The following is a 17,032-nucleotide window of genomic DNA, read 5'->3' on the forward strand; positions in this document are numbered from 1 at the left end:
GTCCATCCCAGACTCAGTCTCTAGGAATTCCCCTAGGAACCAGGGTTTTAACCAGCTTCCCATATGATTCTGGTGAACCCTGAAGTTTAGGAATCTCTGCTAAGTGATCTGGCCTTTCTGTGTAGACACTGGCTGGATCCAACCTTCTCATAGGCTTCCGTGGCTCTTTCACTTGGCTCTGTTTCCATGTCCCTCCATCTACCATCCTCGGGTTTCTTGCATCCCAAAGACTCCTGGCATCCCAAACAGCCAATATCACCCCCGCCCCCCACCAGCTCCAGGAGTGTTCCAGCTGGACAGGACCCCAGAGAGGATCGAATGCTGCCTCCTTCTCCTGTCCCCTGTTCATACACATTCCTTCTGCCGATCCCCCTTATGTATTAAGTGATGACACTTCTCACGGAAGCAAAGGCACCTGCTGTTTCCAGAAGCCAGAAGCACTGTGTGGCCTCGAGAACAGTTTGTAAGATGATAAGAGATGTTAAATTTGGGGACTCATTCAAGCTTTCCGATAAATCAAGTCCTGGGATTATTTAAAAAGAAATAACCATTTGCAAAATGTCTCTATTGACTTCCTGTGCATATGGTTTAGAGCTTTGCTAAATTCAACGAAGCTTTTGTAGTTATTATAATCTGTGACCTCCACCCACCCACTTCCAGCAGTCAGCCATTCATTCACGTGAAGGGCATTTTGAAATTCCTTCGTGAGTGATACTTACTTGAAGGCAGGCCTCTCTGGCCTGAAAGGAAGCACAAAATAGAGATGGAAACTCATGACTGAGGTAAACCTGGGCCACAGTCCTGCTTCGCCTGTTGCAACTGTCAGACCTGGAGAACTTTCCTACTCCTGCCAAGAGTTTCAATTTTTTCACTGTCACATCTCGCAGATTAAGTGTCATAAAGTCTAAAGTACAGTGCTCAATGCTGACACATAGTGAACATTCCACTCCTGGTCTCAACTTCACAAACTGCTATTTCAGACCACGTGCTGCAAAATTCCCAAGCCTGGTTCCCTGAGCTCCAAGACGCTACCTGACAGTAAGAGGATCCTTCTGAAAAGAACTATAAGTTATGGAAGAGGGAAGAGCAGTTTGAGTCCTTGCCATTGGAATGACAATATCTCAAGTAGGCACTTGGGACAAACTCAGTCACAAGGAACTTCCTTAAGAGAGATGGGGACAAATGACCTGAGTTAGACTAGATGACATCCAAGGTTCTTCCCATTCTCATGATTCTGCAATAACAAATGTGACACGGCATTCAAGGCCCATATAATCACAATTAAACTTCTCTTACAGACTCATCTCACGTTATTCCTCTAAGCCCACAATTCTGCCAAGGCCATTCAGTTGACCATGTTCCATGAATATCATGCCCCTTCCTGTGCCCAGACCTCTGATTCTTACTTTTCCATTCCTCTTTCCATTATGAAATTCTTGCCCATCTTTGGAGGCCCTCTTCCATTAAGCTCTTCCTGCTTCCCCAGCTGTGGTCCACCCCTCCAGCCTTCCATCTGCACTTCCCTAGGGATGTTAATATTAAACTATCTTGTGTTCCAGACATAGAGAACAGACAGGTTGCCAAGGCGGGGATTGGGGGAGGGATGGAGTGAGAGTTTGGAATTAACAGATGCAAACTATTATATGTAGAATGGAGGATAAACAGCAAGCCCCTACTGTATAGCACAGGGAACTATATTCACTAGTCTATGATAAACCATAATGGAAAAGAATAATTTTAAAAAGAACGTATATATAAACTACCTTGGGTTCTAGGTATGAAAGAACACATTTTTCCAGTTTGAGAACTCTTTTCTTTTTCATCTTTTGTCTTTTTAGGGCCACATCATATAGAATTTCCCAGGCTATGGGCAGAATCAGAGCTGTAGCTGTCGGCCTACACCACGGCTCATGGCAACACCCACTGAGATCCTCACTCAGATCCTCACCCACTGAGTGAGGCCAGGGATGGAACCCACATCCTCATGAATACTCAACAGATTCGTTTTGGCTGAGCCACGATGGGATCTCCTCTCTGGACCTTTTAGTTCAAACACATTCCTAACTTGAGTTGCTATGTCTCTTGGCTCAAATTATTTCAAAAAAGAAGCTGATTGTCTCTGCCCAGTGTCCTGTGTCCTTCCTTGGGTCAATCAGCCCATGAGGAACCAGGGAACACGACACCTGTATGACTTCCCAGGTCCCACCCTTTCAATAAGGGAGAAGTTTGGAGGAGTGTGGCTTTGCTTCTTAACAACTGGCCTTCGGTGAGATTGTCATCCCTAAATGAATCCAGTACAACAAAGTCTTGTACCTATAATGAAGGTAGCATTTGTCATTCTCTACTTGGGTCTCTGACAAACCTGGGTGCTCCCTGATGACAAGAACTACATCCTCTTTATTTTTATGGGGCTTGACACCCATAGCCTCTGATGATTGGTTGAAGGAAGACTGAGTTCTTTCTTCCCACTTACTCTTTGTGGGATATTAAGCAAGACTAAGTTTCCCTGAAGCTTCGTGTGTTCATCTCTAAAACAGGGGCAGAAATTATCTTCGCCCCTCCTACTCAAATCCCATGAGTCCAGGGGTGGCAAAAGCTTCGCTTGTCCTGAAGGACTGTAGGAGGGTGTGTGGGTTATTCCTGCTGCCCACCGCATGGGTCTCAGGGACACCTGCTGACCTGGCCAGAGATGGAACATCATTACAGCATTTTTGTTTCAGTGGTTGGACTGCAAACTGTGAACTGCCCTTAACCCGGAATACTGACACCCAGTGCACCTCCTTTGCCTCTATGGAGCCCTCCTCCCGCGAGGACAATAACCTCACAATAGCATCTGTAGTTTCACATGAGATGCCTACAAATTGTAAAAGCAAGGACGGAATGAGAGCCATTTTCTTAGGCTCCCTGTAGAGTTTGTCTTAGTCCCTACCCGGGGGGGACTGCTGTGCCATGCAATTTCTCTCTTTTCTCAAACGCTTCATTCCTTCATGCACTCATTTGCTCACTACCTCAGGGCCCTCCTTCATGTAAAGGAGCAGGAGATGCAGACTAAGGGGTGCTAAGCCCTCTGACAGGGCTCTGCTGAGGTTCTCAGGAGTGCAAACGAGGAGCACGTATAGGGGACTTCAGGGAGAAGCTTCCAGTGGAAGGGGACACCTGAGCCGACTCTTGAAAGACAGGACTAACCAGTTGCCCTTGAGGAGGCGGGAGAGGGCTCTCCTTGCCACAGGAACGGCTTGTGCAAAACCTGGAGGTGAGGGAGAATGCGGGGTGCTCAGGGCAGAACAAGTTGTTCAGAGCAGAGCAGCTGGAGTAAAGCTAAGACGTGGGTGGGCAGAGATAAAAGCCAGTGCAGGAGTCAGGAGCCAGACCAGGAAGGGTCTAAAGAGCCTTGACTTAGGACCTGCTGGGAGAGATGCCTGAAATTCCACTGCTAACACTTGCCGGAGGTCACGAAGTTAGCCTGCAGAGGAACACGTCTCAGGCCCCTGGGCCGTGCTCTTTGGCTTTTTTCACTCTTCCTTAAGCAGCGGCTGCCTCTGGCCCCACGCCAGCCTGAGCCCTGAGCCAGGCAGGGGAGGATGCCTCCAGCACAGACAGGTCCTGATGCTGCCGGCAATGCATCTGGCCTGGGACCAAAGAGCCGCCAGCAGGCCGGCCGCCCAAGTCACTCCCCAAGCTACCCATGCCTTCCCTTCCCTGGTCAATCTTCATTTTTTATCAAAATGTGTTGGTTCAGGGGCCAGTGCTCCCCTGGCCTCCTGTTGCCCCTCTCAAGCCCCCTCCCTGGCTCCCGCTGGCCTCGCAGCCCTGCACAGGCTTCCAGGCTTCCAGCAAGGAGCCTGCGAGCCATACAAAGGAAATGGCAAGAGGATGAGTCACCCCGAGGCTCCAGCCGCTGCCAGGGCTGCAGTCCACAACAGGACCTTTGTGCTACACTGCAGGAGGACCTAGGGGATGGCCATGGGGAGGCAGGCATTTCAGGACGCTGACTAATGCCCTGGGGAGGGGAGGGATCTCCTCCGGAAGGGGACCACTTTCTGGACGCCACACCCGGGCAGAACCGCGGCTGGGGGCATTCGGTCACTGCTTAGAGAGTGACCCTATGCGCCATCTTGTCTCACTGCTGGTCCCTTCCGAGAGTACACCCTGTTGTGTGTGGGTCTGTCTCCTTCACTGCGGTGTGAGGGGCTCAAAGCCTGGGGCACAGCCATTCGACTCTCTTCCTACCACAATACCTAACACGGCACTGAGACAGTGCTGGAGATGGATACGGGGATGGATGTGGGGATGGATGGATGGATGGACAGAGGGGTGATGGGTGGCTGAATGAGCAGATGGATGGAATAATTCATTTACATGCATGTGAGCAGCTAACCCAATATTCTCAATTCACAAATGGGGAAGGAAAAGTCCAGACCTGGGATTGACTGGAACCAAGTCTCACAATGAGTAGGTAGCAGCTCTAGAGTTGGTGCCCTGCTGCTGCGTCTGATTTGCTCTATTGTGTAACTGCTGTTGTGTGGCTCAGGGAACACCTAGAAGGCATGACTAATGTGTGGGCCGAAGTTGAAGTGGTGAGACGCCACAGCATGGATAAGACAACCGCCAAGGGCAAGGTCAGGTCCTGAGCAAGAGAAACCAGAGCAACAAAAGGCAGGGTTCCAGGCCTTAAAGTGACCATAATCCATTGGCCTAGGCTGCTCACTGGATTTACATAAGATGAGGAAAGAATCAGCATACAGCCTTGCGTATGCCAGGTACGGATATTTAATCTTTTGTACAACCCTGATGGTGGTATTGTTACAGATAAAGAAGGCGACTGGGAGACAGGGCCCATTAGGACAGTCAGTTGCCAGCTCCCTCAGGGCTTCAGAGTGACAGGCACTTGGTGGAGCCAGCATGGGACAGGATTGGGTTCTCAGCATGGCAGACCCAGAAATTCAGCGTTGTCCGTGTCCTTGGAGGGGGACACAGCTCAGGACTAGGTCACATCAACTCACAACTCAGAGTCAGATATGTTACAAAGAGACCGAGGTGCAGATGACCTGAGCTTTTCACCTGGAGAGAAGGTGGCCATGGTGAGGTAGGTGCGGGGTGGGGGGGGAGGTGCATGGAAGCAGAATGAGATGTTTAGAACCCAAGCCAGGGAGCTCTGATCACCTAGAACCCTTGTGTCCACAGCAGTGTGGCCTGCCCCAGGCTGCACGTGTGAATTCCCGAGGCTGGACACACCCAGGGCAGCGAGCATAGGGGCCTTTTCTTTCCCTAACTCCCATGCTGGTCAGACTCACCAAGCTCCTTTCAACATTCTTTCAGCTCAAACCAAAACAACAGACTAGTGGGAAGCTTCAGACCAGCTGGTACAGCCACACTCTGGAGACCACACCCTGGACCCCCTGGTGAGAGTCAGGCAGTCCAGAAGTCCTTGGCCTTGGCAGACCATGGCTTGGGACAGATACTGTCCTCATGGGGTGAGTCGTTGCCTACCTCTGGCACTTTCTGGTTCCTTCACAGTAGCTGGCTTGCATTTAAGGCTGCGAGTACTGGACTCCCATTTCCCCCAACTTCCTAAATTACCCACTTTAAAGATGAGGAGTTTAAAAGTTCGGTAATTAGGAGTTCCTGTCGGGGCGCAGTGGTTAATGAATCCGACTAGGAACCATCAGGTTGCAGGTTCGGTCCCTGGCCTTGCTCAGTGGGTTAGGGATCCGGCGTTGCCATGAACTGTGGTGTAGGTTGCAGACGTAGCTCGGATCCCAAGTTGCTGTGGCTTTGGCATAGGCCGGCGGCTGCAGCTCCGATTGGACCCCTAGCCTGGGAACCTCCATATGCTGAGGGAGCGGCCCTAGAAAAGGCGAAAAGACCAAAAAAAAAAAACAAAAACAAAAAAAAAATTCGGTATTTGCCCAAAGTCACTAAAAGGTAATGGCAGTGAGATTCAAACCCACTCTATCATAGACACCTCCCCTCCAGCTGTTAACATCTACCATGATAATAAAGGCCCCCGATGGCCGAGGGCTTGCTGTGTGCCAGGCAAATGCGCTCGGCACCTGACATAGGATTTCTCCCGTGGTTCTCACCGCCACACCAGGAGACTGTCCTGGGCTTCATTTCACGGGTGAGGGTTGACGTGCAGAGTGGTAAAGAGACTTGCCCCAGCCAGAGTCCCTCCGCTACAAAGCTCAAGAGCTGGATTTCAAACCAGTCCATCTGCCTCTCTCCCCAAGCCCTTAGCCGCCCGACTCCACGGCAGAGCAAAGCATGGTCGCTGCAATAGGTCCCCCCCTCTCCTCGGCAGCCCTGGTCCTGCCCTGGGGAGGATTGGTCTGCAGCTCTGAGTGGGAGAGGGATTAACAGCCCTCCCACGGGGTCACCAAAGTCCAGAGTCTCACCCTCGGCGTTGTCAGTTTAGGGATTAGGTTTCTCAGCTTCCGAGAGAACAGGTTCAGGCCGCCTGACGTGCGATGACTCAACCCGCAAGGGACTGAGCCAAGCCGAATTAATTGATTCACCTGTAAGATACGCTGGCCAGGGGAGGTTGTGGTTCACAGCACTGGGGGGAGGGGGGTCTGAAACTCTGTCCTAGGCTGGGGACTTTGGACACATTACCCCATTTGAATCCCAGTTTCAGCCTCAGATGATGGGGGAAATATCACCAGCCTTGTGCAGTGATGGTGGCTTAAACAGATATTTGTGTGTAAAATGCCCCGTACAGTGATTGACCCTTAGGAGGTGCTCGATACATGGCAGTAGCTCTAATTTTCATTGTCATTGTTGAAAAACTTGGCCACCTGATAAGGTCCCCTGCCTGGTGGCTGGACCAGATCAGAAGAAAAATTCCAGATCAGAAGGCTGCTTTTCAGGAGAGCCCCGATAAGGGTGTGGGGCCTGAGCCCTCCCACCCCCAGGGTGTTTGAATCCTGTGTTGGTTTGGACTCAGGGCCCTGACTCCTCCTGGACAGAGCTGTTTATCATGACAAAAATCTCCTTTCTCCGTACTTCCTCCCCCTGAAAAGCAGGCCTGAAGCCCCCTTATCTTTGTAGCCCCTGCTGGATAACCTCTTGCCCCCCGCTCCAAGGCCCGGGTTAGAGGCACCTTTCCTTGTGGGGCCTTCCCAGCTCTCCAGGGCAGAGGTGGACCAAGCACCATTGCTGGTCATGCACCAAGCCCATTCCAGGGACTGGAACACGACGGCGGAGGCACACACAGAAGTGGCTCTTTGCTTTCTGGAGCTTGAAGTCTTAGTGGGACAATGAACAAAGTAAAGAAATAAATCAGATGGTTCCAGTTTCTGGTAATTGCCAAGAAGGAAAGAGCCATGAGGTAATAGACAATAACTCTGGCAGTGATGGCGTTGTCAGGAAAGTCCTTTCAGGGGAGGTGGCATTTATCCTGAGGCCAGAAGGATGAGCAGAAGCCAGCTTTGCCAACAGCCAGGAACAGAGGGTTCCCAGCATAAGGGACAGCTTTTCCCTTCCCAGGAGGGAAAGAATTTGATGTGTTTCTCATTGATAGAAAATCTGACTGGAGCAGATGGAGGGGGTGGGAGGAGGCATGGCAGCCAGACCCAGGCAGAGCCTGGCTCCTCTGTGCACCCAGCCAGATGAGCATCTATCGTTTACTGAGCATCTATTACATGCCAGCACCAGGTAGGCAATTTCCATAAACTCTTTCACTTAACCCCCCTCTCCACCACTTCTCCCCACTACACAATATCCTCCTTTGTGCTCTAGTCTTGCTGCATTGTCAGTACTTTTTCTTCTTATTGGTCATGCCCATGGCAGGCAGAAGTTCCTGAACCGGGGACTGAACCTGCACCACAGCAGTGACCTGAGCCACAGCAGTGACAACACCAGGTCCTTAACCCGCTGAGCCACCAGGGAATTCATATTGGTACTTTTCTGTGGGGTTGTTCCCGTGCTCACTCGGCAACCTCACCCTCATTAGACTGTAAGTTCCTCTGTGAAGTGGCTCCGGACCCCAACACATAGCCTAGTGCGGCCGTGTCTGTGGAGTTTTCAGCATCTGGTCTTGAGCTGTTACAATTTAGGGGGTGGGGTCAGTAACAGACATTGAAATGTGTCAGATGAGGTTTGTAGAAAATACGCCAGGCATCCTGCTGTGATGATTTAAGCAAATCTTAGTTGCATGAGTAGCCTGCTCAGAAGTATTACTTCAATCAGCCAGTTCCAGGATCCTACGCACAGGGACCTCGTCTCACCCCTTTGTGTCTCTGTGTCTATTACAAAGAATGGCAGTCCCAGACCTGCCCCCTGATGGAGTGGGATGGTCTAGACAGGGCATAAGGGCCATGTGGCAGAGCACAGGAATGAGTCTGTTCCACTCGACACGCTGTCACGGAGCACCTGCTCTGTCCAGACCCTGGCAGAGGTTCCATTGCACATAAACATAAATCCAGTGTCTGGTGCTCCCTCGTCACGATACTGCAGGGATGACTCCCCGCCCTGAATGCCAGGCCAAAGCCTCTGGACTTAAGCATGTAAGTAATGGAAGAGGAGGGAAACCCACATGTAACTTTTAAAAATTTTTTTGAAAACAGGACATTGTTAATCACTCTGCTTTGAAAGGGCCATTTGAGGAGAAAGTGAAGAAAATAACTGACAAAGCCTTGGAATAATAAAAGTGTCCAGGAAGGTACCTCTGAGGGTGGGGGCTTGGAGAAGCTAACTCCACCCACAAGGTGAGCAAGCCTGGGGCTGGGAGAGAAGCAGGGAGGGGGTCAGAGAGCAACAGGCTGGGGACCCAGGGGTGTGTGGAGTGGCAGGGATGGAACTGTTGCTATGGAGATGTCAATCAACATTTGCCCAAGACTCCAAAAACCCAGAGCAACCTTCATAGTGAATGAAAACATACCGGCCTAGAGTTGGAACTGGATTCCAATCCAATGTCTGTCCTTATGTAACTTGGAACAAGTCACTTCATTCTCTGAACCACTTTCCACAATGGAGCAATGGGGATTACATCCTCCGAATCTTGAATTGTAATAGATGAAAGACAGGTGAAGGCATCTTCTGTTAAATCTGAGAACCCACGGCCTTTCTCCACAAGGTCAGTGGATTGATCGCTTCTCGCTTTTTGCACGTTTCCATCTCGTCATCACATGACTTGGACTCAATGCTGTGACTCCTTAAATCCCCTCTGCCTTCAAACTTCTATGTTTTATGACACATTCAGATTTTCTTAAATTATGTTGATGCAGGTCTACAGAATCCCCAAATGAAGCTATTCTCCTAAAGAAAACGGTAACAAGGTCTATAAATAATTGAGCCATGTTGCGTATTTATGCACACTTTACTGAATCTCAGCAGACTGTGCCATCTCTTCCGGTTTGCCTTTCAAATAACAATGTCACTTATTGCTTAAAGGCAGACAGTAATGAAAGGCAGTGATGTGGTCTGGCCATTAAAGACTGGCCATATATAGCGCCCCCTCCTGTACATCTTCTCACAATTCCCAACTTGGACTTTCCTTCACAGACATGTGTCCCATAACCAACGGAGATGGTTAGTTTCGAAAGCGTGGCACTGAGAGAAGAGAGAGTGTCACCCAGAAACAGGGCAGGTGGGGGGAATGAGCAGCCACCGGGCAACCTTTCCAGGGCTATTTGAAAGGCATCAGCAGCCCTTGGATGGAACTCTGACCAGTGGATGATGAAACAAGAGGGACCCAGAGCGGGGGTTCTCCCGGTTGATCCAACACATTCTATGCATGGAGCCTTGGTGTCTAAACAGTCAGACCATGTGTGCTTGTCACCTTCCCAGAGAATCTGGAGCAGGGGAGCTCGACTCGGGGGTTCTCCTGTGTCCAGAATCACCCAGATTTTGGGGATCTAAAAGGAATGCAAGATCACCCCATTGTGAAGGGTGTAGTTAATTTACAGAACAGATGCCTGTACCTGGAAAATCTCTACTGTGCTTTTCTATCTGACTTGGGGGCAGTCTGGGGAAAGAGTGGCTGGGTTGACGAATGCCACCCTCACAGGGGTGGGGGAGCAAAGACCTAGAGGATGGAGGTTTCACCTCAGGAAAATGGACAGAGAAGCTCCCCCAGGACCAGGACCATTGCCTCCTCCGGGTGCACAGGTGGACAAGGACGCCAGAACTCCACAGAGATGGGGAGGACAGCACACCAGCTTGGGTGCCCACAGCCCGAGCTGGTAGTCTGTTTGGGGAAGTGACCCTGAGAAACAGTAGTGAGAGGCTGGGGACAGTAAAGGGGGACAACAGAGAGCCAAACTGAGGGTCAGTCCGGGAAACCCACGCTTGAACCCAGGGACCCCCCATGACGCTGTGAGGGGTGTGGATCCATCCCTGGCTCCCACTGGGCACAGGTTACCCTGTGGGTGGTTCCTGCCCTCCTACTTCCAGGCTTCCACCCAGGACAGGCTGGGAAACGAACTTCCTCAGGGGTTCTTCCTGTGGGTCGCAGAGGAGCCTGGGGGGGAGGGAGGGAAATGAGGTGCTGGGAGCAGCAGTAGCTGGGGGCCAAGTCCTGGCTGAAGTGACACAATGGGTAGGGAGGATGATGCAGGCCTCATTCATCAAGTTAGAAAAGTCTACACTTAGCCGGAAAGAAAGATAGACCCCCAACCCAACGATGAAGGGCTGGGTGATTTTGTGTTTAATAGTTTTAGAAGATTCCAGACAGATAACTTTCTTTTTTTCTTTTTTTTTCTTCTTTTGTCTTTTTAGGGCCGCACTCACCGCATATGGAAGTTCCCAGGCTAGGGGTTGAATCAGAGCTACAGCTGCCAGCCTACACCACAGCCACAGCAACATCAGATCTGAGCCACATCTGGGACCTACCCCACAGCTCGCAGCAATGCCAGATCCTTAACCTACTGATCGAGGCTGGGGATCGAACCCTCATCCTCATGGATGCTAGTCGGGTTCATTAACCACTGAGCCATGAAGGGAACTCGCAACACTTGGTGATCTTTATAAATCCGGCAGGTTAAAAAATAAATCTGGAGTTCCCGTCGTGGCGCAGTGGTTAACGAATCCGACTAGGAACTGTGAGATTGCAGGTTCGGTCCCTGCACCTGCTCAGTGGGTTAACGATCGGGCGTTGCCGTGAGCTGTGGTGTAGGTTGCAGACGCGGCTCGGATCCCACGTTGCTGTGGCTCTGGCGTAGGCCGGAGACTACAGCTCCCATTGGACCCCTAGCCTGGGAACCTCCATATGCCGAGGGAGAGGCCCAAGAAATAGCAAAAAAAAAGACAAAAAATAAATAAATAAAAATAAATAAATAAATAAATAAATCTCATTGTTTTAATTTGCATCTGTTTAATTGTGAGTGATAGTCATTTCACCACCTATTTATAAACCACTGCTTTCTCTTTCTGACACTGCCTGTTTAAGAAGCAAAGTAACAGACATACACAGGCTCTGTGTATAGGCTTTGCCTGAAGGAATCACAATTGAATCAAAGTCACCACTGGAATCTGCAGCAGGCCAGGCGCCAGATGTGGGGAGATAACAAGGACAAAGGTAATACAGCCACTGTCTGCGCCACTTAAGAAGGGAGGCATGCAAACACCCAGGATTGCACCAATGTGCTTTGGTGTCACAGGGGGGATTAGAAAATGTCACACAGCCAAGGCCAGTCATCTGACTTGCCACACCTTTGCATCACAGCCAGGGGGGTTGGAAAGTCAAAACGACAAAAGGGATGGGGCAGAGTGTTCTCAGTAGGAAGCAGTAGGAGTGCGAATGGGAAGTCCCCAGGTGACAGACCGCATTCAATGACAGAAATTCAGAAGAGGTATAAATAGTGGGGGCGAGGGCTGGTAGGGGGTTGGGATGGAGGAGGAGAGCAGAGCCATGAGCCTCCCCAAACCGAGGAGAAGCCAGGACTTTCAGCGCGACATGCACACTCTGGGAAGTCTGGAATCATCCGGCTGAGTGACTCATCCGGACCATGGGTCACCCTAGGGGGCTGAGGCCATGCTAGAGGACTGCTAATAAACTGTGCTAAGGATTTGGGACTTTATCTTAAGGGCCATAGTGAACAATGAGAGTTTTCAACAGGGAAGTAATACGTTAGGGTTATTTTTTTTTTTTTTTTTTTTTTTTTTTTGTCCACTCCTGCGGCATATGGAGGTTCCCAGACTAGGGGTCTAATTGGAGCTGTAGCTGCCAGCCTACACCACAGCCACAGCAACATGGGATCTGAGCCGTGTCTGTGATCACACCAGATCCTTAACCCACTGAGCAAGGCCAGGGATCGAACCCGCAATCTCATGGTTCCTAGTCGGATTTGTTAACCACTGAGCCACAAAGGGAACTCCTAGGGTTATATCTTTTAAGGTTCAGTGTTGTTTGAGGAGGCTGAGGAGGCCCTGCGGCCAGGCTGGAGTCAGGGAGGCCGGAGGCGAGGGGTTTGCAGTATTACAGGGGAGAGGTGATGGTGTCTGGAGCCAGGATGTTGGTGATGGGAACAGGGGACCTGGGTAGATGTGAGAACTACTTAGGAAGTAAAAGCAGCAGGGTCTAGGGACTTATTGGTTTAAGGAAACTGAGGTTCTTGCAAGACAGGAGGGGGGCTTTAAGAGGAAAGGCCTGGAGTTGTGTGTTCTGAGGAGGTGAGGGGCCTGAGAGACATCCCCGTGGTCATGTGTAGGAGGCAGTTGGATCTCTGGAGAGATCAAGATCAACACAGAACTTTGGGGCAATTTCACCTTTAAAAATGCTACCTGGAGAGGAAAGCCTACCTCAGGGCTCTAAAGATAATGACATTAATTAAAAACAAAATCAAAAAACACATTTATAAAAGTTCAAAATAATTCAGTCTAGAATAACGTAAAAGTACTTAATGAAATTGTCCTTTTTTTCTTTCTCTCTCTCTTTTTTTTTTTTTTTTTTTTCTTGGCCACCTTGTGGCATATGGAGTTCCCAGGCCAGGGATGAAATCTGAGCTGTAGCTGTGATCTAAGTCACAGCTGCAGCAACCCCAGATCCTTAACCCACTGTGCCAGGTCAGGGATCGAACCTGCATCCCAGTGCTCCCAAGATGCCACCAATCCTGTTTTACCACAGCGGGAACTCCTGAAATTGTCTTGTATGAGTTTGTGTTTAACAGGCACATGTAATGCTACAGAACCTGGGTATATATGGAAAGAGGTTGTTTGATAAGGCTTTTCTGGATACCCTGCAAATCACACGCTGCTTGTCAATAAGTTTGTCCTCACTGGACACAGTGTCAGAAGGAAGACTCTGAGGATTGAATCAGAAGCAGGGGGAGTTCCTGTTGTGGCTCAGTGGTAATAACCTGACTAGTAACCATGAGGATGTGGGTTCAGTCCCTGGCCCTGCTCGGTGGGTTAGGGATGCTGCGTAGCCATGAGCTGTGGTGTAGGTCACAGATGAGGCTCGGGTCTGGCATTGCTGTGGCTGTGGCATAGGCTGGCAGCTGTAGCTCCAATTTGACCCATAGCCTAGGAACTTCCATGTGCCACCAGCGTGGCCCTAAAAGCAAAAAAAAAAAAAAACGAGAATTAGAGAGCACAGCCAGCACACATGCTCAGCTGCCCAGGCCAGGGGTGCTGCTTGCCTAAGGTCTCGCGACTGGTCAGAGTCTCTTCAGTTTACTTCACCATCCATTATGCGGGCACCTGCTCATCCCCTAATACTGCCAGGCCCAGGATATGAAGAAGAGGAAGGCCCACAGCACCCCACCCCCCAGGGCACCCCATGAACAACTTCCCCAGTGAGGACCCAGCATCCTGCCCTAGACAGTCCTCCCACAGGGACGCCCACCCCACCCCACTGGGCACCAACACCAAGTGGGGGGGTGCCCCCTGAGCAGACACCTCGTCACCCACTTGGGGTCTGGCAGCCTGCCTGGTGCCACCCTTCTATGCAGGCCCACTCCTCACTCCACTTGGGGGTCCAAGTGCTTGTACCAGGGCACCCCCCCGCCCCAGGACGCTCTTCTCCCCTGGTTCAGGCCTGACCCCCCACACAGGGGCTCCCTTCCACAAGGACACTTTCCTGAGACCTTTGGGACCTGGCTCCTCCACGGACAGCCTCCTCACTCAGCAAGGGCCCTGCTCCCCGTGCGAGCCTCCTCCTCACCCAGTTGACTCCACCCTTTTGCTCTGGGCACCTCTCAGGTGCAGAGCCCTACCTTGCTCCTCCTCACTTAATGGCTTCTGGACAGAACTTTCTGGAAGGGAAGGGCAGACGAGAGCTTCTTCTTGTGGTCTCTTGCTGTATCCACCCTTCTCCTCTGTTCACACCTCTGTTCTGTAGGTGACCCACGTCCTCTGGGATTGTTGAGGTCTTTGCTGGGTCCCACCAGGATTCCCTTGCTTCCTACGCTGTTTCTGCGCCATCTTGGAGGGCCCAGAGCTCTTCAAGTGCCAAAGTTATTGGGTTCTGTTGGAAAATGTGAAAGGAGACTTCTGATCACTGCTCTGCTTCATCACTCTGTGACTCGGTGCTGCTTGGGCCCAGACATTCCACTGGCCATCAAACAGCTTTTCCAAGGAAGACCTGGGGTGGCCCTTGAGTGCCATCCTCCCCCAGGTGGGTTGGAGACAAACTTGGGTGACAAACACCAGGCTGCATGTGGGATTTCCTGCCCTCTTTCAGCTTAGAGTTAGTTCCTACCAAATGGAGCTGGCAATGCCCTGACTCCTGTTCTCTTATGATAAGAAATCTCCCGGGAGGCTGCTGAGTCCCTTGCACCAACAAATTTCTGGTTGCCTGTTGCCACACATTCTAGGCATTTCTAAACCCCGGCTGTGGGCATAGCTTGGGCTCAGCTCCAATGGTCTGGCTGAGCATGCTCTTCTTAGACCCCTCTCCCCTCAGTGTGCTCCACACACAGCAGGTCCTTGGGTTCTGCTGGAAAATTGAAAGAACACCTCGGATCAGCCATTGGCTAAGACCTGTGCCATACTTGAAGGGTGAGGCATGGGAAAAACTCATGGCAGAGACAGACCAGGGCTCATCTGTTACAATTCAAGTCCACGGGCAACCTGAAAGTTCACTGGGAGGGTTTTCTATCCCACCTACCTTTAGTCAGCCCGGAGGAAATCAGATTTTGTTTTTTCAATTTATGATGAGTTAAGGTGGAATTAGATGAAGGGACATTTAAGCTACCTGCAATCAGGTAACTCGCCTCCATAGGGAGGTTGATCAGACCATGGCCAGGGCTCCAGGGAAGGTTGGGAAATCCTATTGCTAAAATACACTCTGTCTTGGAGAAGGTTTCACTGGCCTGGATAACCCGACTCTGCTGTTCTACTTGCCATCATTTTAAATTCCTGAATTCTAACGCAGAGTGGGCTGTTTTTTAAAACAGGAGTGATGACAAGAGAAGGCATACATCCAGCTTATGAGAGAGCGGAGGGAAAGTTCCTGCCACAGAAGGAGCCAGATGGACATCAGCTGACCCTGATGGCAATGGAAAAAGTAGGACCCAGCTTAGTCTGAGTACGTCAGGCAGCCTCCGCCCCATGTACAGGACCCTGGGTGCTGCTAGGAGTCCCAGGGAATGACTCAACTCACTCTGGGACAATCCTACTCTGTCCCATGTGTGCCACCACCATGCTAGGCACTAACATCCTAGCCCAGGAAGTGTAGGAAAGTGAGGAGGCAGAGGGAGCACCTCTTCTCAGGCACCCATCCATGGGGCTCTGTGCAGTGTCTGCAGAACTTGGGCAGCAGCAGCACACAGAGGGAAGGGCACAAACAACCTGCATTGCCCTGTCCCTGGATGCCGTCACTCCCTAGGGCCTCATGGCAGGGCCAGCCACAGAACTTCCTGCAGTGCTGGATGTGTTCCCTGCCTGGGCTGTCCAACAGGATGGCCGCTGCACCATCTGTGCTTGAAATGGGGCTAGTCTGGTGATGAACAGAATTTTAAATATTCTTTCATTCTAGGAGATCCCTTCGTGCCTCAGTGGTTAACATACCCGACTAGGATTCATGAGGATGCAGGTTCGATCCTTGGCCTTGCTCAGTGGGTTAAGGATCTGGTGTTGCCGTGAGCTGTGGTGTAGGTCACAGATGCGGCTTGGCTCCTGTGTTGCTGTGGCTCTGGCGTAGGCCGGCAGCTACAGCTCTGATTCTCCCCTAGCCTGGGAACCTCCATATGCCACAGGTGTGACCCTAAAAAGCAAAAAGAAAAAGAAAGAAAGAAAAAAGACAAGAAGAAAAGAAAGAAAAGAAAACCAGCTCCTTCTTTCAAGAAGCTCGCAGACTCTTGAGAAGACATAGACAAACTGGGGCAGCAGTGGGGACACTTTCTAGAGCCCTGGTCCTCAAAGTGTCATCATTAAACCAGCAGTCGGTGTGAGCTGGAAACTTGCTGGAAACGCAAGTGCTTGGGACCAGACTGTGGGAATCAGAAATTCCAGGGGAGGAGCCCAGCCCAGGAATCTGTGCTTTAACCAGTGCTGGGCACTCAGAAGCCCTCAAAGTGTGAGAACGGCGGGGTGGGGATGGGCGGGGCAGAGGCAATAGGGCTGATTTCTCGGAAGAGCCCGGAAAGAGCTTGCCCAGGCCCTGCAGAGGAGCCCAGGGCAGGTGGGGAAGGAGGGCATGCCTGGGCACAGGACCTGCAATGCAGCCTGAGGCCTGTCCAAGCTCCCCATACCTTCAGATGCATATTTATTTAATAACCTTGGGATCATCGTTTCGTGGATGTTACATTGTTTAGAGTAAATGGCAATTTTTTTATTTTTTATTAGAGTATAGTTGATTTACAATGTTGTGCCAATTTCTGCTGTACAGCTAGGTGACCTAGAAAATGCTGGAGAGGGTGGGGAGAAAAGGGAACCCTCCTACACTGTTGGTGGGAATGTCAACTGGTACAACCACTATGGAAAACAGTATGGAGGTGCCTCAGAAAACTCAATATAGAGCCATCATATGATCCAGCAATCCCACTCCTGTGCATATATCCAGACTAAACTTTCCTTCAAAAGGTATATGCACCCACATTTTCATAGCAGCACTACTCACAATAGCCAAGACAAGGAAATAACCTTAATGTCC

General features: G+C 50.8%; 1 long non-coding RNA gene across 2 annotated transcripts in view; it reads right to left on the reverse strand.

Moving 5' to 3' along the window:
- Positions 1–17,032, reverse strand: part of LOC146397677 (uncharacterized) — a 49,473-nt gene that overhangs the window by 14,587 nt on the left and 17,854 nt on the right. Inside the window, exons 4-5 of one of the 2 annotated variants that reach the window (XR_014822663.1) lie at positions 14,154–14,404; positions 8,879–9,255 (exon numbers count right to left, since the gene is read on the reverse strand). This is a non-coding gene — a long non-coding RNA (uncharacterized LOC146397677). Of the gene's footprint in view, positions 1–1,810; positions 9,256–14,153; positions 14,405–17,032 lie in introns of those variants that run through there. The other variant, XR_014822662.1, reaches the window with a different exon arrangement.

The sequence above is a fragment of the Sus scrofa genome, chromosome 13, assembly GCF_054392235.1.
Source record: "Sus scrofa isolate SSC_HxYL_T2T_F1_AM1 chromosome 13, Sscrofa_HxYL_maternal_Yorkshire_Landrace_v2.0, whole genome shotgun sequence".
In the NCBI taxonomy this organism is placed as follows: domain Eukaryota; kingdom Metazoa; phylum Chordata; class Mammalia; order Artiodactyla; family Suidae; genus Sus; species Sus scrofa.